The sequence below is a fragment of the Harpia harpyja genome, chromosome W (assembly GCF_026419915.1).
Source record: "Harpia harpyja isolate bHarHar1 chromosome W, bHarHar1 primary haplotype, whole genome shotgun sequence".
Classification (NCBI taxonomy): Eukaryota; Metazoa; Chordata; class Aves; order Accipitriformes; family Accipitridae; genus Harpia; species Harpia harpyja.
In genome coordinates, this window is record NC_068968.1 from 37,337,740 (window position 1) to 37,363,228 (window position 25,489).

At 45.1% G+C, this 25,489-nt stretch overlaps 1 long non-coding RNA gene across 1 annotated transcript in view; it reads right to left on the reverse strand.

The window, feature by feature from the left end:
- Positions 1-1,069: 1,069 nt before the first annotated feature.
- Positions 1,070-25,489, reverse strand: part of LOC128136268 (uncharacterized) — a 36,315-nt gene continuing 11,895 nt past the window's right edge. Inside the window, exon 2 of the long non-coding RNA XR_008233309.1 lies at positions 1,070-2,444. This is a non-coding gene — a long non-coding RNA (uncharacterized LOC128136268). The remainder of the gene's footprint in view (positions 2,445-25,489) is intronic.

The window sequence follows — 25,489 nt, forward strand, 5'->3', positions numbered from 1 at the left end:
GCGGGAAATCAAACAACAGGCTTCAAATGGGAGCTACAATGACTCTAATTTGTATGTACCATTATTTGATCTTCTAACCTACTAGGTTTAAGGTAAACTACAGTGGAATATCAAGCAGACATTAAATGAAACAGTGTCATTAATTCAATCCAATGAGATATGTTTCATATAACAAAGGGATTTGTTCTGCTAGTGAAACAATGTATATTAATGAAAGAGTTGAAATAATAGATTCATTTTGTTCTTAAAGCAAACACATTAAGGGAAGCCATCAAGAAGTAAAGAACATGAGTTTTGTTTTTTTTTTTAAACTGTGCTTTATTTAGGGCTAAGCTGGAAAGCGTCATTCAATAATTACAGAAGATTACAAGGAGTTTTAGGGAAGTGAGAGTGAAAGAGCAGTTGTATGGAAGTACAGTTGCATTACACATCTGTACTTCCTAGCTGTGGGCTCACTCTGCCTGTCCTTACTCAGGCAAAATACCCGCTACATCCCAGTGGGAGTTCTGACAGAGTAAGGACTGTAACATCAGGCCCAATAGAGAATTAAAATTAAAATAAAAACTAAAAGAAAAAGAAAGAGAAAGGAAGAAAGTTCGAGATCAAGATAAAAAAAACCTAAGAAAAACAAACAAGAACATTTTAACAAAGTAAAACCAAATAAGGAATCAGAAACAATTATCACACTGCTCAATCGATGCAAACAAGTGTGAACATGATGTAAATCAAGTTTTAAGATTGTGAAAATAAATTATAATAAATATGATATACTTTAAAATATGTGTTCTTAAATAATTAATTGTTTTTTCTGATTCAGATTTTTTAAAGCAATGTCTTATGTTTTTTAACTGCTCTAAAGTCATTTACCAAAGATAAATATCGTGCTTTCATTAAATAGTTTTCCTTGTTTTTTCTCTATCATTACAATTAAAAGTCCTACAAAATATGGAAATTTATTTACAGAAAAACAGAGCCAGCATCTTTTTTTTAAACATCCCCCTGTTTTTCAAAATTCCTTGTAAACAGTTTCAGAAATTCTTCAAAGAGATTTTTTTTTATTATTTTTTGCTTTTATTTTTTATGTTATTTTTTTCTTTTTTAAGATTAAGGTTCTAGGCTAACCCCTTGCCCTGAAGGTTTCTAGAGCAAATATGGAAGCTACTGAAGCATAGGATGATGGTAATTTTGCAGACAGCAGATCATGAAGACATGAAGCATTTAGCTGTGTTTTGTTGTTCAAGTTAGAACTAAAGTCTGATAAAAAGACAGCTGTTTTGTTTCCCATTTACATTGTCTACAGAATCGAGTTTTGTTTTGTTTATTTTTTTAATAGCTGGAATGCTTGCAGTTAGAAAAGCTGCCAAAATAGCCATTTCTCTCCTTTTTCTCCTTGATAAATAACAACATCCAACAACAATTGGCAGAGAGTAGGAATTTATGCTCAGTCTAAACTCTACAAAAATTACAGTTCTACAACATCTTTGTTTTTAGCATTAATGTTAAGTTCTATGTAGTATTTTTTAAAATTTTTTTATTTTTTAATGTTGTCTAATTTTTTCTATTATATAGGTATTTTAAACTTTCTTTTTTTAAAATTCTGTACAACTATTAGGATTTTAAATGGGGAGAGTTAGAAGCATTTACAAACCTTTTTTGTTTTCCTTTTAATATCAACTATCTTTTCTCTTGTCTATGCCTTTTTATGTATTTGTTTATGTATTTATTTACTTTTTTGCTTTTCATAGATATCCATCTTACCTGCCTTTAACAGCACAATCCTTACCTATTATACAGAAAACCATATGAAAGCTTCATAGACTCTAATTAATGTATAACCAAAGAACCTCCCAAATTATCAAAGAACTATTATCTTGCTGTTTTAAAAGCATTTAAGCATATTTTTAAATTTTTTTACATATTTCATATAATCGCTCTCAAAAACTGTTTTAGGAACAGCTCAGAGAAAAGGAAAGAACTTCCATATTTTACATACAGCTACAAGTCTGCGGTAAAAAGTTTTGTCCTTTGGTCCCTATATAGCTAAGGAATGACAGATAAAGATGCTCAGTGACTGTTACCATGGTTCATGCATGGTAACTGCATCCTTGGTGGCAAACAGGCACTCCTTTGTCAGTATCCAGGTTTGCATCTCCTGTTTGAAGAAAAGCCGCTGTGGTGATATCAGTGTCTCTTCAGAAATCCTGGTTGATCTTGTTCCTGTTCTGATTTTACTTATGTATTTGTTTTCAAGCGCATGTCCTTCGAAGTCAGCAGATGTGATACTTTTCTTGAAGAAATGTTACAGTCTAAACAATCAAAGAGAGAATAAGTCTGAAGTCTTCAGCTTGATTGATATTTGCTGATATGTCAAAGGTGTAATCCAACAGTTTCCTTTTTTTAATATATATACTTTTTTCCTAAATGTGGCTCATTCAGCTGCTGCCCTAAAAAAATGAAGATCATTGCAAATTAAATCAAAAAGGGGAGGGGGAAGTAGGGAAGGTGGGGGATATTTGGGACAGGGAGGAAAAAAGACCTAAAAAATGAAAATTAAATTAAAAACAAGCCTGTTGTTTTGGGCCCAATCCTGCTCCTGTTGAAAGTAATGGGTGTTTTCTTCTCCCTTCAATTGGGACAGGATGGGGCTTCTGGTTTGGTGTTTTGCTTTTGGAGGCATTGGCTCTGATTCTGCTCCCACTCAATGTCAACAGAAAGATTCCCCTTGACTTCAGTGAGAAGCGGATCAAACCCAAAGTGAGCAAGGTAGTCACGATCATGATAGAGAAAAGTACAATTGTTCCTAATAGTAATAAATCAAAATAATAGTAGGGCATGTCTACATAAATCTGTATCACTATGTATTTGCAGATAGCTGCATTTTAATTATTTTTAAGTGCCACTTTACAATGCCAGATCACAATCTTGCTTGGCGGGCTTTTGTAGTGTGAAAGGCATCGAGAAAGAATTGGTCTACATTTTAATGGGGTGCCATCTATGACAGTGCATGAACTTTCTGTGGAGACATAGCTGCCAATAACATCTACTCCTTTGTGAATGTCAAAAAGTAGGACTTTGAACAGGAAATTTATAGGAGGTTAAATTAAAAGAGACTGTTGGAATAAACTTTTTTTTTCAAAAAAAAAGTAAACAACATTTCTTAAATAAAAAAGTTATTTAAAAAATATAATCATGATCCGACTAGGCTTGACATTTAAGTAGGATGCTTAATCATTAAGGATTAGCTCTTATCTCTTTCTAGCAAGCAGGTTCTTCTTATACACTCGGTGATTTATTACATCAAGAAACTTAGAAACTGCAAAAGGTCCACTCTGGTGGAAAAGTGTCATGCGGAATATCAATCCATGCTGGCAGGTTTTCACACTGTTGGTTCAACAAACAGCAAACCGTACACAGCAGTCTAAACAATTACAACACCAAAAATAATAATAGAATAAAAAAAATAAAAAACACTTGTCAAGGACCCTTTTTCAGTTGTAAACAAAAAGATGCATTTTGCTTTTTGATCTGGATGGGTTTTTTTCCCACTCAAAACAATCCCTCCCTCCCCCTGAGCAATTAATTTTAGCTGGAGGTGCTGTAATATGGAACCTTAGAATTAGGAATTCTTGAAAAGATATACAATGATGCTTTTCTTGGGGTTGCTTTTTTTGGATTACTATAGTTTTCAAACTACTGTTACTATCATTACTCTTTTTGGTTTTTTGGTTTTGATTTGGTTTTTTTAATTTTTAGAATGTGATTTGAAATATCCTAAGGGAAAAAAAAGGTGTCAATTGAAAAAGGCCCCCAATTCTCCAGAAAAAAAAAAAAATCACAAGATTTTCAGTGCAAAAAAATTAACCACACATTTTTTCTCTCTCTTTTTTCCAAATTATCTGTAGTTATAACAATCCCATTTTTTCTAAAGAATTAGGAATCCATCTTTTTTTTTCTTCTATGTGACATCTAAAGAAGCATAAAACGTTGACAAGAAATCAAACGACAAATAAAGAAACCACTGCAAGCACCAAAAAACAAAACGAAAATGAGCACAGCAAAAAATTGTGGCAGCACAAAGTCAAAAAAGGCACATGTGATCATGACTGGCCAATCATCAACTGATACAACATCCAAGAAAAATGCTTCAATCACGGCACCTGCACGAAACTTGACGGCATGTCATGCAACCAATTCTTAGCTTGTTACATGACGCCATCATGTCACACTTTCAACTTCGAGTTGATTTGAACTTACGGCCTGGGGGACTGTATTCTCCACTTTCATGTCATTACGTGAACTTTTTTCCTAGCTCAGCGCGAGACTGTGGTGGATTTGACTGGCTCTTGGTTGGTTTTGTTGGAATTTGATTGAATGACAAAAGAAGAAAAGATTTTTTTTTTTATATATATTTATATATAGTGTGGAAAAAGGGAAAGGTGGGGAAAGAAGATATATATAAAATAATAACTAAAAAAAGTTACAAACACAGCATCAGTCAGAAAGATCTAATGGATATACTTGCCATTAAACTATAGAAAATGAAACAAGAAGGAGATCAAAACAAACTGAACAGAAAGAAAGGATGAAGAAAAGAAAGGAAGGAAGAAAAAAAAAGGATGGAGGAGGCCTAGCCAGAGACACACACATAAAACACACACTTAAATGTAGACACACAGTCAACAGTGAACAGTAACAGAACGTTATGCAGCGGCTGTTGAGGAGAGCATGCACTGAATGAATGAGCACAGACACAGATCGATTTGCAAAGTCTGGAAAATAAATACATTCACTGCCAACCAGAATGCTTTCGTTAGCACTGGTCTTTCCCGCACCACCCTCTGCATCCTGGGCTTTGCTGGACGGCTAGCCAAAGTCCTCCAGGAGCCTTTCCATTTCCTCGGATGGACTTCGGAGCCAGTACCGCTCTAATTCGATTACATCCCAAGTTTAAAATCATGGGGGGGTAATAAACCAAGAGCTGCTTTGGCTACTGAGAAAAAAAAGGAAAAGCAACTACTGCTGGTTGCTGCATGCCCATTTAGAGGTTCACAGGACGGTGGGCTCCGAAAAACAGCAATGCTGGTATGGTGTGGGAAGCAGACTTGTAGGAGGACTTGGATGATACAATCGTCCCTAAATCAGCATCATTAAAAGAAGGACATTTACTCCTTTGGCATTTGGCTCTGGCTTGAATTTAAAAAATAATGGAAAAAAAGTAGAGAAGAGAAAGTGAGAAGAGAAGAGAAGAGAAGAGAAGAAGAAAAAAGGAAAGAAAAAGAAAAAGAAAAAGTGAAAGAAAAAGAAAAAGAAGAAGATAAAAGAAACTGCCAGGGGCTGGTTGCTACAATCTCCAGAAACACCTTCCTCCTTTCCTACAAAGGAAAATGTCCCTCTATTTGCCCAGGGAGTTTTGCCTCAGTAAACACCAAAAATCACTACACAGAGCAATACACTTGTCTCAGTCAGCAGCTCTGCACCCTGTTCTTCAGGTATTGCCTTTCTATCCCCTTGGCAGGGCTCATATCTCTCCTCCCAGTCTATTTCTGAAAAGTCACTGCACACGACTCAAATTTCACCTTGTGTTTGAGTGTCACAAGAATATTGTTGGCAGTTCTCATCCTGAAGTCATGCGTGCTGGCTAGAGAAAATTCTTTGGGGGTTTTTTTACTGTTTCTATATTTTTTCTGAGCTGAAACATGCTTTCTGGCTACAGCAGTTATGCTCAGCTGACAAGAGACAGTGCTGAACTAAGCCCCACATCTGATCGCTGGCTTCAGCTCCACACTTTTCCCACAGTTGGCTGCTGTCTTGGTTGGATCCAACTCCTTCTTGATGGCGTGGCCCTAATGCCCTGCCCTTTGATGAGCTGGAAGCGTCAACCTGAGCTTCCTGGAGTTTGAGTGAAGGCAATAGAATGGTACCACGAAGGCAGATGCAGGATCTGGATCTACAGTTATTTCACAAGCCAAGAGGGAGAAAAATGTCTTTTTGAAGATGGCCCAGGGTAGAGCTGTTGTCACTTGTGTCCCTGGGTAGCCAAGGACAAGTAGTGTCAGTTGTACAGGTCCAGGCTGTGCATTAGGAAGAGGAAAAGGCCTCTAACATCCCTCTTACCCCTCAGGGCTTTCTGGTTATGTCATACCACAAGAAAAAGAGCAGGTGGGGAGGAAGGACAGCTGGCAGCACCATCATAGGAAGACCTGGCTCTTTCCTTACCTCAGCTGTGCCAGCAGCATGGGTTAGGCTTTACAAGGAAAAGGGCTAACAGGCTTTGCTCCCCTGAATGGAGCAACGAGGCAGCAGGAATGGGAGAGATCTGGTGGAACAAATAATATCCTGCTCTATCCCTGGGAACTGGCAGCAACACACAACTCCTGTCTGGGGTTGGAGTATGGGATGGCACTGGCTGCACAGACAGGGGTGGCAGCACCATGGGCAATACGCATACATGTGGATGCTAGCCCCAGGCAACTCTCAAGCTGAAGAGAGGTTGTTTGACATAACCTGGACTGGGGAAAACATTTTCTCCTATGGGTGTGTCCTGGTTTCAGCTGGGATAGAGTTAATTGTCTTTCTAGTAGCTGGTACATTGCTATGTTTTTCAGTTAGGTATGAGAAGAATGTTGATAACACTGATGTTTTCAGTTGTTGCTAAGTAATGTTTAGCCTAAAGTCAAGGATTTTTCAGCTTCTCATGCCTAGCCAACATTGTTCCAGCAATTCAAAGAGGATATGTCCTACTCCCCACCTGTAAGGACCAATGTCTCAGCTATTAGGAGTGAGCGCTCCTCTGCCCAAAAGAGAGAATATAGAAGGTACACACCACGAGGTGCCCTGTGGTTTTACCTATGTGATCATGGAGAGGACATGAGGAAATGGGATGGAAAACCTACCTCGGTCCTGAATGCACGGGTACATGAGTTGCGAGGAAAAACCACCACAAAAGGGGATTCTACCAGGAAAAATGCCGCTCCAGTTTCCAAACAGAGTAGAAGGGCTGATCTTATTTCTGATCCTCTTGAAGGGACTCCTGAGCCAATTTTACGAGAAGTGAGTACTGGATACTCTGACCAGGATTAGAGGGGCCCTGCCTCCAGCCAGGTGGAGGAAAGGGATAACCGGGTCTACTGGACTGTGTGTATTCGATGGCCTGGCACATTAGACCCACAGCAGTACAAGGCTCTAGTAGACACCGGCACACAGTGTACTCTAATGCCATCAAGGTATAAAGGGGCAGAACCCATTTGTATTTCTGGTGTGACAGGGGGATCCCAAGAGTTAACTGTATTGGAGGCTGAAGTAAGCCTAACTGGGAATGAATGGCAGAAACACCCCATTGTGACTGGCCCAGAGGCCCCGTGCATCCTTGGCATAGACTATCTCAGGAGAGGGTATTTTAAGGACCCAAAGGGGTATTGATGGGCTTTTGGTATAGCTGCCTTGGAGACGGAGGAAATTAAACAGCTGTCTACCCTGCCTGGTCTCTCTCAAGACCCTTCGATTGTGGGGTTGCTGAGGGTTGAAGAACAACAAGTGCCAATTGCTACCACGATGGTGAATCAGCAGCAATATCGCACCAACCGAGACTCCCTGATTCCCATCCACATGTTGATTCGTCAAGTTGAGAGCCAAGGAGTGATCAGCAAAACTCACTCACCCTTTAATAGTCCCATATGGTTCAGTCAGCGGCGAGGCCAGCAGAGGCAACGGTAAGTCGGCGGCTAAGCGCTAGATTGAGGCGGACAGGGAGGTTCCCGAGGCCCGGAGCGCCGGGGAAGGGCGGAGGGACCCGGCCGGAGCCGGCGGCTCTCGCGGGAGAGGCTGACGCGGCGTGGGCGTTGCCAGGGGCAACCGCGGGAGATTTGAACGGCCCTGAGGAGCGCCAGCGACCAGGAGCGCGGCGCGGCAGTTCGCGCAGGTAGGGTGCAGCCTCCCCTGTTCCCAGCTCGAGCAGGCTGCTCAAGTGGTGGGTGTCGGCCCAGAGGGAGACCCAGGTATGGTTGCCACTCGGGGGAAAGCCATTGTTAGGAAAAATATGGCAACGCAGACAGAGGTCCCACGTACACATGCAGCTGTCCAGGTCTCTGGCTGCAGGGAGTGCCTGAGTCTATCAGAAATGATGGAGGTCAGCGGGGACACCTCTTGTGTGAGGTGTGACCAGGTGAGTGATTTGCTCAGCCTGGTGGTAGAGCTGAAGGAGGAAGTGGAAAGGTTGAGGAGTATCAGGGAGTGTGAGAGGGAGATAGATTGGTGGGCCCACACCCTACACACCACACACTCACACCACACCCTACCATCCCTGAGGCAGGGGCAGCAGATGGAGGCTCCGCAAGAAGCAGAGGTTCCCCTGCCCTCCTGCCACCAGGCAGGAGGGGACCTAAGAGATGGAGGGGAATGGATACAGGTCCCTGCTCGGGGAGGCAGGCGAATCCGCTCCCGGTCTCCCTCACCTTCCCAGTTGCCCCTACTCAACAGGTATGGGGCTCTGGAACTTGAGGACCAGGCCAGTGAAGATCAGGGTGTAGATGAAGCCCTATCTAGGGAGGTGCCTAAGCCCAGTCGGGCATCCCCACGCATTCTCACATCCTCAGAAAAAAGAAAAAGGAGGGTAATTGTTGTAGGCGACTCACTCTTAAGGGGGACAGAGGGCCCAATATGCAGACCCGACCCATCCCACCGGGAAGTCTGCTGCCTCCCTGGGGCCCGGGTTAAAGACATTACCAGGAAACTCCCTGGTCTGGTTCGGACCTCTGATTATTACCCATTGCTGGTTGTGCAGGTTGGCAGTGATGAGATTGCAGAGAAGAATCCAAAGGCAATCAAAAGGGATTTCAGGGCACTGGGACGATTAGTAGAAAGATCGGGAGCACAGGTAGTGTTTTCCTCAATCCCTTCAGTGGCAGGGAAATACACTGAAAGGAACAGGAAAACACACCTGGTCAATACATGGCTCAGAGGCTGGTGCCGTAGGTGGAATTTTGGGTTTTTTGATCATGGGGAGGCTTACACAGCACGAGGCTTGCTAGCGACAGATGGTGTCCAGCTATCTCAAAGGGGTAAGAGAATCCTCGCTCATGAGATGGCAGGGCTCATAGAAAGGGCTTTAAACCAGGTTTGAAGGGGGTAAGGGATCAAACTAGGTGCACCAGAGATGAGCCTGGGGGCAGCGTGCCGATGTTAGGGGTGGATTCGATGACCCAGCTCAAATGCATCTATGCCAACGCACGCAGCATGGGCAATAAACAGGAGGAGCTGGAAGCCATTGTGCAGCAGGATAGATATGACTTAGTCGCCATCACGGAAACATGGTGGGATGACTCCCATGACTGGAGTGCTGCAATGGATGGCTACAAGCTCTTCAGAAGGGATAGGCAAGGTAGAAGAGGTGGTGGGGTGGCTCTTTATGTTAGGGAATGTTTTGACTGTTCAGAGCTGCACGATTCTGATGACAAGGTGGAGTGCTTATGGGTGAGGATGAGAGGGAAAGCCAATAAGACAGATATTGTGCTGGGAGTCTGTTATAGACCGCCCGACCAGGTTGAAGAGACGGATGAATCATTCTACAAGCGGCTGGCAGTAGTCTCAGAATCGTGTGCCCTTGTCCTTATGGGGGACTTTAACTTTCCAGACATCTGCTGGAAATACAACACAGCAGTGAGTAAACAATCTAGGAGGTTCCTGGAGTGTGTGGAAGATAACTTCTTGACACAGCTGGTGGGTGAGCCAACCAGGGGAGGAGCCTTGCTAGATCTGTTGTTTACGAACAGGGAAGGACTGGTGGGAGGTGTGATGGTTGGAGGCCGTCTTGGGCTTAGCGACCATGAAATGATAGAATTTTCAATTCTTGGTGAGGCAAAGAAGGTGGTCAGCAAAACCACCACTATGGACTTCCGGAGGGCTAACTTTGGCCTCTTCAAGGCACTGGTTGAGAGAGTCCCTTGGGAGACGGTCCTGAAGGGCAAAGGGGTCCAGGAGGGATGGACATTCTTTAAGAAGGAAATCTTAATGGCTCAGGACCAGGCTATTCCCATGTGCCGCAAGTCGAACCGCCGAGGAAAACGACCGGCCTGGCTGAATGGGGAGCTTTTGCTAGGACTTAAGAAAAAAAAGAGAGTTTATCATCTCTGGAGGAAAGGGCAGGCAACTTGGGAGGAGTACAGGGATCTTGTTAGATCATACAGAGAGAAAATTAGAAAGGCGAAAGCTCAGCTAGAACTAAATCTGGCCACTATCGTAAGGGACAACAAAAAATGTTTTTACAAATATGTTAACAGTAAAAAGAATCCCAAGGAGAATATCTATCCTTTAATGGATACAGAAGGGAACGTAGCAACCAGTGATGAGGAAAAGGCCAAGGTACTTAATGCCTTCTTTGCCTCAGTCTTTAATAGCGAGTCCAGTCATCCTCAGGGTACTCCACCTCATGAGCTGGAAGGTAAGGATGAAGAGCATAACATACCCCCCTTAATCCAGGAGGAATTAGTTAGGGACCTGCTACGCCATCTGGACACTCAGAAATCTATGGGACCTGATGGGATCCATCCAAGAGTACTGAGGGAACTGGCAGAGGTCCTTGCCAAGCCACTCTCTATCATCTATCAGCAATCCTGGTCAACAGGGGAGGTCCCAGAAGACTGGAGGCTTGCCAATGTGACTCCCATTTATAAGAAGGGTCGGAGGGAGGATCCGGGGAACTACAGGCCTGTCAGCCTGACCTCGGTACCGGGAAAGATTATGGAATGGTTTGTTTTGAAAGCACTCACATGGCAAGTCCAGGATAAGAGGGGGATCAGGCCCAGTCAGCATGGGTTTACGAAAGGCAGGTCCTGCTTGACCAACCTGATCTCCTTCTATGACCAGGTGACCCGCCTAGTGGATGAGGGAAAGGCTGTGGATGTTATTTTCCTAGACTTCAGCAAGGCCTTTGACACTGTCTCTCATGGTATACTCCTTGAGAAGCTGGCGTCTTGTGGCCTGGATAAGTGCACTATTCACTGGGTGAAAAACTGGCTGTATGGCCAAGCCCAGAGGGTAGTGGTGAATGGGGTGAAATCCAGTTGGCGGCGGGTCACGAGTGGTGCTCCCCAGGGCTCGGTGTTGGGCCCTGTTCTGTTTAATATCTTTATCAATGATTTGGATGAGGGGATTGAGTGCACCCTCAGCAAGTTTGCAGACGACACCAAGTTGGGAGGCAGGGTCGATCTGCTGGAGGGTAGGGAGGCTCTACAAAGAGATCTGGACAGGCTGGATCGATGGGCTGAGGCCAATTGTATGAAGTTTAACAAGGCCAAGTGCCGGGTCCTGCACTTCGGTCATGGCAACCCCATGCAGCGCTACAGGCTTGGGGAAGAGTGGCTGGAAAGCTGCCCAGCAGAGAAAGACCTGGGGGTGCTGGTTGACAGCTGGCTGAATATGAGCCAGCAGTGTGCCCAGGTGGCCAAGAAGGCCAATCGCATCCTGGCCTGTATCAGGAACAGTGTGGCCAGCAGGAACAGGGAGGTGGTTGTTCCCCTGTACTCGGCACTGGTGAGGCCGCACCTCGAGTCCTGTGTTCAGTTTTGGGCCCCTCACTACAGGAAAGACATTGAGGTGCTGGAGTGTGTCCAGAGAAGGGCAACCAAGTTGGTGAGGGGCCTTGAGCACAAGTCTTATGAGGAGCGGCTGAGGGATCTGGGGTTGTTCAGTCTAGAAAAGAGGCGGCTGAGGGGAGACCTTATCGCTCTCTACAACTACCTGAAAGGGGGTTGTAGTGAGGTGGGTGTTGGTCTCTTCTGTCAGGTGTCTGGAGATAGGACAAGAGGAAATGGCCTCAAGTTGAGGCAAGGGAGGTTTAGGTTAGATATTAGGAAAAATTTTTTTACTGAGAGGGTTGTCAAACATTGGAACAGGCTGCCCAGGCAAGTGGTTGATTCACCATCCCTGGAGGTATTCAAAAAGCGAGTGGACAGGGTACTCCAGGGCATGGTTTAGGGGGCATGGTTAATGGTTGGACTCGATGATCTTGAAGGTCTTTTCCAACCGAAATCATTCTATGATTCTATGATTCTATGATATGGCCAGTGCGAAAGTCTAATGGGGAGTGGAGACTAACAGTAGACTATTGTGGCCTGAATGAAGTTACGCCACCGCTGAGTGCTGCCGTTCCAGATATGCTAGAACTTCAATATGAACTAGAGTCAAAGGCAGCTAAGTGGTATGCCACAATTGACATTGCTAATGCGTTTTTCTCAATCCCTCTGGCAGCAGAGTGTCATCCACAATTTGCTTTCAGTTGGAGAGGAGTCCAGTTCACTTGGAATCGATTGCCCCAGGGGTGGAAACACAGCCCCACCATTTGCCATGGACTAATTCAGACTGCACTGGAAAAAGGTGAAGCTCTGGAACACCTGCAATACATTGATGGCATCATCATATGGGGCAACACAGCAGAAGAAGTCTTTGAGAAAGGGAAGAAAATAATCCAAATCCTTCTGAAAGCCAGCTTTGCCATAAAAGAAAGTAAGGTCAAGGGACCTGCACAGGAGATCCAGTTTTTAAAAATAAAATGGCAAGATGGATGTCGTCAGATCCCAATGGACGTGATCAACAAAATAGCAGCTATGTCCCCACCAACTAAGAAAAAGGAAACACAAGCCTTCTTAGGTGTTGTGGGTTTTTGGAGAATGCATATTCCAAATTACAGTCTGATTGTAAGCCCTCTCTAACAAGTGACCCGGAAGAAGAATGATTTTAAATGGGGCCCTGAGCAACCACAAGCCTTTGAACAAATTAAACGGGAGATTGTTCACGCAGTAGCCCTTGGGCCAGTCCGGACAGGACAAGATGTTAAAAATGTGCTCTATACTGCAGCTGGAGAGCATGGCCCTACCTGCAGTCTCTGGCAGAAAGCACCTGGGGAGACCTGAGGCCGACCCCTGGGGTTTTGGAGTCAAGGATATTGAGGATCCGAGGCCCGCTATACTCCAACTGAAAAAGAGATATTGGCAGCATATGAAGGAGTTCGAGCTGCCTCAGAAGCGGTTGGTACTGAAACACAGCTCCTCTTAGCACCCCGACTGCCAGTGCTGGGCTGGATGTTCAAAGGGAGGGTCTCCTCTACACATCACGCAACTGATGCCACGTGGAGTAAGTGGATTGCACTGATCACACAATGGGCTCGCATAGGAAACCCCAGTCGCCCAGGAATTGTGGAAGTGATCACGGACTGGCCAGAAGGCAAAGATTTTGGAATGTCGCCAGAGGAGGAGGTGGCACATGCTGAAGAGGCCCCGCTGTATAATAAACTGTCAGAAAATGAGAGGCAATATGCCCTGTTCACTGACGGATCCTGTCGCATTGTGGGAAAGCATCAGAGGTGGAAGGCTGCTGTATGGAGTCCTATAGGACAAGTTGCAGAAACTGCTGAAGGAGAAGGTAAATCGAGTCAGGTTGCAGAGGTGAAAGCCATCCAGCTAGCGTTAGACATTGCTGAAAGAGAAAAGTCGCCAGTGCTCTATCTCTATCCTGACTCATGGATGGTGGCAAATGCCCTGTGGAGGTGGCTATAGCAATGGAAGCAGAGCAACTGGCAGCGCAGAGGTAAACCCATTTGGGCTGCCGCACTGTGGCAAGATATTGCGTCCCAGCTAGAGAATCTGGTTGTAAAAGTACGTCACGTAGATGCTCATGTACCCAAGAGTCGGGCCACTGAAGAACATCAAAACAACAGGTGGATCAGGCTGCCAAGACTGAAGTGGCTCAGGTGGACCTGGACTGGCAACATAAGGGTGAGCTATTTATGGCTCTGTGGGCCCATGATGCTTCAGGCCATCAGGGAAGAGATGCAACATATAGATGGGCTCGTGATCGAGGGGTGAACTTGACCATGGACACTATTGCACAAGTTATCCGTGAATGTGGAACATGTGCTGCAATGAAGCAAGCCAAGTGGTTGAAGCCCCTGTGGTTTGGAGGGCAATGGCTGAAATATAAATATGGGGAAGCCTGGCAGATTGACTATATCACACTCCCACAAACTCGCCAAGGCAAGCGCCATGTGCTTACAATGGTGGAAGCAACCACTGGATGGCTGGAAACGTATTCTGTGCCCCATGCCACCACCCAGAACACTATCCTGGGCCTTGAAAAGCAGGTCTTGTGGTGACACGGCACCCCAGAAAGAATTGAGTCAGACAACGGGACTCATTTCCGAGACAACCTCATAGACACCTGGGCCAAAGAGCATGGCATTGAGTGGGTGTATCATATCCCCTATCATGCACCAGCCTCTGGGAAAATCGAACGATACAATGGACTGTTAAAGACCACATTGAGAGCAATGGGGGGTGGAACCTTCAAACATTGGGATACACATTTAGCAAAAGCCACCTGGTTAGTCAACACCAGAGGATCTGCCAATCGGGGTGGCCCTGCCCAGTCAGAAATTTTCCATACTGTAGAAGGGGATAAAGTCCCTGTAGCACACATAAAAAATATGTTAGGGAAGACAGTCTGGGTTACTCCTGCCTCCGGCAAAGGCAAACCCATTCATGGGATTGCTTTTGCTCAAGGGCCTGGGTGCACTTGGTGGGTGATGCAAAAAGATGGGGAAGTCCGATGTGTGCCTCAAGGGGATTTGATTTTAGGTGAGACTAGCCAGAATTAAACTGTATGATATTAGTTGCTATATAACCCTGCTACTGTATGTTATCCTTACTATAATTGCTATATGCTATATCCATAGTACTATAGTAAGAATCACTTAGATCAAGCAAGAATGAACTGTGATAAAATTGAGCAAAGCGCAGTAGTGATGGAACCAGAACTGACTCCAGCATGCAACAATCCAACGGTGCACACCATTCTCCTGCTGCATCCAATGTCACCTGCTCGCCACACCACACTGAAGTACAATACTGCACTGCCAACCGAGAGGCCTTTGCACCATCCCTCCTGTCCAGAAAGACTGGTGTGACAGATGGAGCCCAGAGTCGGGAACTAAATGAACTCAACGAACATTTTATGAACATGACCCATAAACTAAAGGAATGATAGCTCTGTGTGTGTGTATACATATATACATATATATATATATGTATATATCATTGTCTATATATCTCAAAAGGACGGAAAAGGTGATGATGATTGACCGGGATGTAACTGAAGGTATGGGAACTGAGCATGACGTCAATGGTATAGAATAAGAGGTGGATACTGTCCTGGTTTCAGCTGGGATAGAGTTAATTGTCTTCCTAGTAGCTGGTATAGTGCTATGTTTTTGAGTTTGGTATGAGAAGAATGTTGATAACACTGATGTTTTCAGTTGTTGCTAAGTCATGTTTAGTCTAAAGTGAAGGATTTTTCAGCTTCTCCTGCCCAGCCAACAAGAAGGCTCGAGGGGCACAAGAAGTTGGCACAGGACACAGCCAGGGCACCTGACCCAAAGTGGCCAACGGGGTATTCCATACCATGTGATGTTATGTCTAGTATATAAACTGGGGGCGGGGGGATCGCTGCTTGGGGACTAACTGGGCATCAGTTGGCGGGTGGTGAGCAATTGCATTGTGCATCATTTGTATATTCCAATCCTTTTATTATTACTGTTGTCATTTTATTAGTGTTACCATTATCATCATTAGTTTCCTCTTTTCTGTTCTATTAAACCGTTCTTATCTCAACCCATGAGTTTTACTTCTTTTCCCAATTTTCTCCCCCATCCCACTGGGTGCGGGGGGAAGTGAGTGAGCGGCTGCATGATGTTGACCTCGGTACCGGGGAAGATTATGGAACAGTTCGTCTTGAGTGCGCTCACATGGCATGTGCAGTACAACCAGGGGATCAGGCCCAGCCAGCATGGGTTTACGAAAGGCAGGTCCTGCTTCAAAAAGCGCGTAGACAAGGCACTTCAGGACATGGTTTAGTGGGCATGGTTGATGGTTGGACTCGATGATCTTGAAGGTCTTTTCCAACCTAAATGATTCTATGATCCTTTGTTTAGTTGCTGGCTGGGGTTAAACCACAACAGGGTGGAGCAGGAAGGACCAGGCTGGTCTGCCAGTGGCCCCTGGCTTTGCAGCAGGTACTACCATCCCTCTGCCTGTCCTCCACACACCCTCAGACACTGTGGGTGCAACACACACAAACATATATATGTACAAGTGAAGGATTAGGACTTGCTGATGCTAAAAAAGCACGCAAAAAAACCCCCAGAAAATGTTCTTTCGCATGAAAGTCACATGTGCTCATCCTGTCTGCCTAACTTGGACCTGTATTTCAAGCACCAAATGAAGCTGTCCTTCTAAAGCAGGGGTCTACAGCACCTACCTAGTCAGTGGAGAGGAGAAGACCCTTTGACATTCTCTAGGGACATATCCTGCCCACACAGCTGATATACCTCAGTTTAGGCAAGGTTTGTAATAAACAGTAATATATGTAGGTTGAGTGAGTGAGTAAGATGAAACAGGCTTTCAAGTGCACAATCCCTTTTTCAGGTCTTAAACTTGGGCAGACAGACTTTCCCTCTGGAGGGCTACAGAGGCAAATGCCTTTCTCTGTTGTCTAGTCAGAGGAGTTAGATACCTATCTTATGAGGACTGCTTCATCAGCGGTGTGAAATGTTCCCAGCCTGTGTTAGATAGGCTGAACACCAGCCAAACTCATCTGTTTAAGAAAAGCAATCCACTTTGCTAGGAACGGGTATAAACTTTGGGTATTGCTGAAGTAAATTTGTGAGTAAAAGTGTTAAGGTTATGAAGACAAGTATATACACCCTAGTTCAGAAGTGGTGCCTTGGAGATAAAGAAGGAGCATACTTCCCAAGCAGTTAGGGTCTGTGCACAAGGACAGAGTATGCAATGTATCTTTGCTGCAGGTAATACTGACCAAGAACTTGCTCCGCTGAGCAAACTGTAGCCAAATACATCTGGTAAATGCCAATATTCCTCCAACCCAGCTTCTTCTTTGAAGCATCTAAGTGGAGTGTGAGACTGTTCTCCTTGAACATTGGCAAGAGATAATGGCTTCAAGTCCTAATAATGAGATTTAGGATGCAGACATCTCCATCTGAGCAAATCACTCTAGGTCCATTTTAGTGGAGACAGACAGGGCTTGTAGGTCCCAATTCACTTGTCCTAAGGGACTGTTCCAGACAAGATAGTGAACCACGGCCAAAAGGACCCTATATCTCTCTTGTGGTTATAATGAGGACCTTGAATGACTAGCTGTGAAGGAGATAGTTACAGTGTATGTCTATAACATCAGGGGAAATGAATTTCAGTTAAAGCCTTGGTTAGAGCAAACATAACTTTAGTCATGTCCTTGTAACCTGTGCTGTCAGCACAGTAGTCCTAATGCTACAAACACCTCTGTCACAGGAAAGCTTTTAACAGCAGCTTCTGACCAGACTGTAAGGATCAGCTCTGCATTGTGGGAGACATTCATTGTCCATGTTTAAGCCGGAGCAAGATTTACTCCTTCCAGAAGTTTTTGGTTTGGACTCATCCCATCCAGATATAAGCACTCAACTTAGGAGTCCATTTACCTTAAACTCTGCAAAGTCCATGGAGGTGAAGATGAACAATGATTCTGCTTAGCTAAGATATGAATGGGACTTGAAGGTGTCTCTTTTACTCTCCAAAGACTAGAAAGGAAATATAAGGCCACTCAGTAAGTCATTTAGGCCAAGTGAGCAACCCATGGGAAGCTTCTCTGTGGCTGCTTTCTTTCACTGTTTCCACATGAGTAACTGCATGCGTGGTTACCCTAGAAGAGACATTTAATGGCAGTCTGTTCATAAGTTCCATCCCTACTTTCTACGCACACGGCCCTGCTAAAGAGCAATGATGTCCCTTGCAACTGATTATCATTTTTCAGCTCTTCATCTATATTTCTTTTGCTCCACATAGAGCTGAGTCATTGCTGAGACCTGACAGCCATAACGTGGGGCTCTGGAGATAGACTAGGCTGTACCGCCAAGACCGCTGGATCATTTTCCAAGGATGGATTTACCAGAGGACCAAGAAGTGGATGCTGAGGCAGCTTTGGTCTCATTTACACCACCAGCCTGGTGGGTAGTTATGGCCTGAATCCATGTCTCTGCACAGCAGGAAGGATTCTGCCCTGTCTCTTGCTGGTGCTAATGGCAAACTGTCCCAGCTTTAATGGGAGAAGGACTGATACTCTTGCTAGTGTGACAAAATCAAGCTGTTACGTGGAGGAAGATTTGTGTCCATCTGTATAACAAACTTTTGAAAGCAAGAGAAGGACAGGCCTTTCCCAAAGACTTTATGAACTAAGAAAGTGCAGATGATCTTTAAAAGTACACAGCTCCTGTGCTCTGTGACATTCACCGTATAGTCTAGGTACTGCTAGGTTTGTGCAGTATCTTGCATACACCTCTCAGGTTATCTACCTGCTGTCAGGGTATGAATGTATCTGCTAAGCCTGCCAATGCAACCAGCTACAGGTGCAAGATTGCTCTGTGTCTTTGCAGGACCACAGAATTGGCCCAACACTACCTCCATCATGGTGAGCTACCAGGTTGAAGTTCTTCTTCCACTGGATAAATTTACTGCCTCTTATTCTTCGTTATTTCTACTGTGTCTTTCCCCCTAGACCTTCCTAGCCAAGTCCCCATGGATCATCTTTTCTATCCCTTTTTCTGTGCTGTCTTGGAAGGAAGGAACCTCTCCCCGAAGAAACTCAAAGGCCATCACTTCTTCCAGCACCAAAGTGCCAACCTCCTGTGCTCACAGCTAAGCCTCTGATCATGGCTGAACATTGTTCATGTGCCCACCACATATGTAGACTTCTTTACCTTTATGAAATATACATTAGTCTCTGTTTACACATACACTTCTGTGTTTGTGAGTCCATCCAAAACTGCAGTCAGGATCCTGTCCTTCCATCTGCTGGAGCCTGTGCCCAAGCACACCTATAGCAAGGCAGTGGAGATATTTTTCCTATGGGTGACAGATCTTTACAGCTATTTCCTCTGAGGCTGATCAATATTATTAATATTCCAACCCGTGTTTATCGCCCTTGCCTTTCTTCTGGTTTCTATAGCAGTTTTTCTCTCTGTTTTATGCCTCTGCACCAACTTTCTTCCAATACTGGGTGGCTCTGCTTTCCCTCTGCTTCAGCCCTCCTCTTCACCGTACCCTGATAGCAAACCTCACAGATCTCCCCTTCCCCCGCTCCTGCCTGGACTGCCCGGCAGAGGTAGAGGAAGGAGGCAGGGCTCTCCAAAACGGGCTCCATCCCTGCAACAACCACTGCTAAAGTTGTCTTGGGGAGTCCAAGATTAGAATCATAGAATCATAGAATCATAGAATCATTTCGGTTGGAAAAGACCTTCAAGATCATCGAGTCCAACCATTAACCATGCCCCCTAAACCATGCCCTGGAGTACCCTGTCCACTCGCTTTTTGAATACCTCCAGGGATGGTGAATCAACCACTTGCCTGGGCAGCCTGTTCCAATGTTTGACAACCCTCTCAGTAAAAAAATTTTTCCTAATATCTAACCTAAATCTCCCTTGCCTCCCAAATGTCTTAGTTTGGGAAGGGCAATGTGGTGAAGGGGACTTTGCATCCATGCTGGGATTAAATGAAGCCTGATCATTTACACTAGAAATCAATGCATTTACCTGGAGTCTTGGAGTGCTATTTTTAGGAAGACAAAAAAAACCAAAGAAAAGAAAAAAAGAATATTTTTGTCAGATGCTTCAGTTCTAAAATCCGAAGGTTAAAAAGATGACAGATAGTGTATATGAATCTTTATGTACATGAATATGCACACATACATATCATACATATGTATACATACAGAGGTACTGTGAGAGACTGAAAGAATTAATGTCTCAAACATTGTGGTGGGGCAAATTCTGCTTAAAGACGAACTCTGCATAACAACCAACTCTGCCCAGCAAGGAACCAAGGTAAAAAGCAGCTGCTGAGCACCCATCAGCACAGACATCAGCAACAGGGCAGGGAGGGCCTGCTGGAGGGTGCGCAGCTCCCTGTTCTGATACAAAGATCAAACAATGGCCACGGCTGCAGGGAAGGAGAAGTTACTCCCCAAACAACCCCCAAGCCCAAAGGCTCACAAACTGGTCATGACACCTAACTGGCCTAATAAATTCGAGTGCCTGCCCGAAGGAGGGGCAAGGATGATAAAAGGACACCAACTGAAGCCCCAGGTGCGCAAGCCCACTGGAACTGGACCCGTCGGCTGACTGGACACCTCGGCTGACTGAACCAACGCTGGACCCAGGACCGGTGAAATCTTTCTCTCTTCCTTTTTCTCTCTCTGTCTTGTTCTCTCTTTTTCCTTTTCCACAATCCCTACCCCTCATCCCTTTAAGACATAAAACCATTGACCAAGTCTGGGACTAAGAGTGGATCTAGCCGCCCCTAGGCTCTTCTCTGAGGAGGAGTCTAGAAAGCAAGGGGGTCTGCTCTGAACCTCGTGACCCAACGGAAGGGCTCTCCTCATTCCCTGAATTGATGTATATGGTTACCACGGGTTACACGGTTTACCGAGATAGTTCCATGCCAATTCCTGTTGAGAGAAACCCTGCCACCTACTGTTATGCCTCCCAAGTTCAGTTTGCTTCTGTCATGAATAAAATCTTTAACTGATCATTTGGTGTCGTTTCACCTTAATTTAGCCAGAGGGAATCCCGAATTCAACACAACTCCCTGGTCTGTCCAGTCTGGGTCGTGACAGGTACTATATATATATACATACATATCAACAGAGACAATTACACATATACAGACAGAGAAGCTAATGTAATCTAACAGGGAGATGGGAGTCCAGCATTTCGAATGCTAATGTTTTCTGTGGGTTGTTTTTTTTAAGATGCTTGATGACCCTGCCTCATTTTTCCCATTTATAAATTAAAGGTGATAAAAATTAGCTCGTAAATTGTAATGCACTTCTTTCAAATCATGAGACTTACTTGCTATGCAGTGTTGTTACTAGGATTGTTGTCATTTAAGTATGTTACATTAAGAGCTGGTTGAAAAATGACAACTATTTTCCAGGGGAAAATTGTCATTATTTTGGCTTTCTTTCCTGTGAATATTTTAGTTAAAAAACAAAACAAATCTGGGGTGGGGGATGTGGCCAGAGGAATAGACTAATTTTTGTCTTTTTTTATCAGTCTGAAAACCAGTCCATTTTTAACAGGAATTTAGTGTTTTGAAGGCCAAAATTGTTACTCAACACAGTTTTGTTTTCTGTGCTGTTGGCATTTCTTTTTTAATCTGCTAGAATGAAAATTTGCTGTGCAAACAGCCAATTTTGTCAAAATGTCACTTTTTGGTCACCCCCTCCTCCCTCAGCTGGTTTGATGAAAAAATGTCAAGCAGCAATAGCTGTGTCACTTCTGATTTATCTATTTTTCTAGAGCCATTAGTCTCAAGCAGCAGATGAAAAAGCAGCATAACAGAGTGGCTGCTCCTGGAGAAGCCAGCCCGGACAGTCAGAAAATGTTGTTACCAAAAAAGCTGGTCAAAGAAACTCTCTAAGTGTTACCGAAAAAAGCCGGTCAAAGAAACTCTCTAAGACTCAATTTGGAGTTTTAGAAAGCAGGCATTCTTTATTGCAGCGCTGGGTGCATGGAGGATCGCTCCACCTATCATGCACACCGTTACCTACAGCAAGCAAAATTTATATTATTCCAGTCATACATATTCATATTATCATTTACATAGTGTCCACCCTTTGGTCATGCACAGTGTGGGTCATCTCTTTCTCCTAGTTAACTGGCCTTGGCAATTTTAATTACAAAAACTCAGCAGAACTCAAAGCTTATCATCAAGGCTCAAGGCACATCAGGCCCGAGGCCTCCTGTCTGTTGGCGCCTTTAGCACATACCATTGACAAAGCTCAAGGTTTTTCTTATCTAATTAGTACATACCAAAATTTTGAAGTTTTCAAGCAAGCAGAAGTGCATTAGTACAGCAAAACAGCAAAATTTTCCTTCTCCTGCATTTGTTCAAGGCATCAATGTCACTGGTTCCCCATGCGGTGTTGCCTTTTCTCACTCTGTCCGTGAGTGGTGGCAGGAGAGGTGGTCACAGCGTGATGGGGATCACAGGGTAGTGGAGACACCCCGGAAGAGATGTGGAGGTTGTGGCAGGAGGAAGAGCTGGGCTGGGGAGGGACAGAGCAGGGATGCAGGGTGGGCTGCTGCAGGGGAGTGCTCCAGTCTGCCCAATACTGGGGTTGCAGTAGGGAGCAATGGGTAAGGGCTGAGCAGTCACAACCCTGGTCGCCCTACTCAGCAACATCCAGAATTTACTTGCTCATGCAAACATAGCCATGACTCCCTGTTCCTCTCTCTCGGCTGTGTTTTACCAAGAGTTTTGCAGGCCAAGGTCAGTGCAATGAAGTCACATCATTTTGGGAAGAAGGGTAGTAGTGATGGTAAAGGCCAAACGTATGTTATGTGGCTACTTTTCCAGCAAAGCCTGTAGCCTCTTCCACTCCCGATGGCCAGCTCAGTGGGTCCTGTGCCCCAAGGAGCATTTGTTCTGCCTCATGCAAAGTGCTCACTCCTGCTTTTGCTGCTGGTGAACATTAGGTGGGAGAGGAAATTAAGTTCTGTGGTAGCTACCTTTCTGCACATAATGAAAGGGTCTTTATTAGAAGGGGCCTCAAGGAGTTTTCTATCTCCTGAGCATTGTACCAACAGTTTAATTAAAAAATGTACATGGTTGAGAACCAAGTCTAATTGGGAAGCTGTAAGCAAGCCTCTGTGCCCAGTCTCTGCTGGATCTGCTTTTTCCTATTTAGATTGACTAGAGCTTATCAAAATGCTGATGAACCCAGTGCTTCACACTCCTGTTCTTGTTGCTGAGGGTTAGATAGAGATGCTATGCCCAATCCCCTTTCCTTTTCCCCACCAGAGAATGGCACCTCCTAGGATGATCTCAAGACCCCTAATCAAGCCCAGGTCATGGATCTCAGCAGGTAGGGTTATGCTGCCTGTGACCTCCAAGTAGGTTGCTTGATACACCCTACCTGGGGCTCAAGTGGCTGCCATGAGACACGATAGCCCACTGCTGCCTGCCAGGCTGGGGATTAGGGATTTGGTCTGTAATTGGTCACCAGGAGCAGGAAGGAGTTGTTGGGGTGGTGCTTGTGTGGGGTTGCATCCAGGAAAGGAGGAGACAGCAGCTCTCCTCTTAGCTGACATCCCTGGCAGGGCTCCCCCAAGCCTGGTCCTGTGCCAGTGGCAGGAGGCAGGGCTGGACTCAAGAGCTACCTGGCCTGCCCATAGTTGGGGTGGTGGGGGCACCCTGTGCCCCATGATCATGCAAGACTTCCCAAGTGCAGCAAATATTCATGTGCTTTACTGCGCTGCATGTCAGGTTTTGTACCTTGCAGCATCTCCCACATTGTTATGGGTTTGTGTGGCATGGTTTTTTTGGTAGCGGGGGAGGGGCCGCAGGGGTGGCTCCTGTGAGAAGCTGCTAGAAGCTTCCCCGGCTCCAAGTCGGACCCGCCTCTGGCCCAGGCCGAGCCCATCAGTGACAGTGGTAGCGCCTCTGGGAGAACAGATTTAAGAAGGGGAACCTGCACTGAGTAGGGGGATTGGAGTGTGAGAGGAACATCTATGCAGATACTGAGGTCAGTGAGGAAGGAGGGGCGCCAAAGGAGGTGATGCCCCTGCAGCCCGTGGTGAGACGACAGGCTGTCCCCCCCCCAGCCCATGGAGGTGAGCGGAGGCCCTGAAGATGGCCGTGACTCCTCGGGAAAGCCCGTGCTGGAGCAGTTTGTGACTGAAGATCAGCCCGTGGAAAGGACCCACGCCAGGGAAGTTTGTGAGGAACTGCAGCCTGCGGAAAGGACTCACGTTGGAGCAGTTGGTGAAGGACTGTCTCCCGTGGGAGGGACCCCACGGTGGAGCAGGGGACGAGTGAGGAGTCCTCCCCCTGAGGAGGAAGGAGTGGCAGAGACAAGGTGTGGCGAGCTGACCCCATCCCCTGTTCCCCTGCGCCGCCGGGGGGAGGAGGTAGAGACAACCGGGAGTGGAGTTGAGCCGGGAAGGAGGGAGGGGTGGGGGGAAGGTGTTCTAAGGTTTGGTTTTACTTCCTAATATCCTTGTTTTGATTTGATTTGTAGTAAATTAAATTGATTTTGTTTCTTCCCCAAGTTGAGCCTGTCTTTTGCCCGTGACTATAAGTGGTGAGTGATCCCTCCCTGTCCTTGTGTTGACCCACGACCCTGCCTTTATATTTTCTCCTCCTCATCCCACCGTGGCCGGGGGGGGGGTGAGCGAGCAGCTGCCTGGTGCTTTGTTACCGGCTGGGCTTAAACCACGACACACGTGAAGCCTCCCTACTTGTGGGTCTGCTTCCTTGTGATACATAATGGGACCATTCTGCAGGGTTGAGACTTCACCCTTCTCCCAAGCCTGTTCAGCATCTCACTTAGCCTCTGTACCTACCCCTCTAAATCAGAATGCAGCCAGGAACACATATTCCCAGCTTGCAACACTCAATTATTCCTTCTGATATTTTTTTTTTTGCCTCCAGCTTCAAATTAATTTCAAGGTGCACAGGGCAATTAGCTAAAAATATTGCCTGCTTCGTTTTAATTGCAGTAAAACTCTAATGTACCTCCAGCAGTAAGGTGTAAATCGGTGTCCCAAATATTTCAAATTGATTAAAGCCCAGGATGACTCAATAAGTTTACATAGTTCTATTAATTATTAAATATTATTAATTTTTTTCTAAAAAAAACCCCTTCCTGAAGTCATATTCTGTATGATATTTCTGAAACAAGATACTTTCATTAAGGAGATGATAATTCTTTCTGAGTTTGAGAAAGATAAGACTAATTCCTCCATTTTTGTTCAAAGTCTTTCTTGGTGGAAAATGCAGGTGATCAGTCAAACATTATGACTGCTTAAAAAATAATCAAAACTTCTTGTCTGAGAATTTAAAAAAATCAAAAACAAAACAATTTTTTTGAAAGCACTGAAAACCAATGTGCTGGGGTTTTTTATTCCCATGATGACTGTTTCATAAGATTACTTCAATGTACTTTGAAAAAAGTATCGAAAATAAACTGCAAATTCCATTTGCATCCAGTGAAGAGTCTGATTAGTCTCAGTCCTTCGGGTTTCTGGTTCATTGTCACCTCAGCCAGCCTGTGCTTATGAAGCCTGTCCCCTTGTGCCTGCAGCTGTGCTGGCTGGGACTGCTATCATCACCAACGCCACAGAGCTGAACCCCAAGGCTGGACCCCTTCACCTCTGCCGCTGAGCTTTGCTTTGTAACCCATTTTATTCTAAATCAACCTGTTCACCTTAAATGACTGAGACAGCAGGTCACTGCTGGTGACTTTAAACATGTCAGGAATCTATCATATGAGCTGTTCATCTGGCAGAAGTGAGGTGGTGGGGGAGACACTGACCATCTGGAAATGGAAACCCTGCCAGCTGATCTTGCTGTAACTAAAAGTTGAAGTGTTGCTATGACCATAAGCTGTAGAG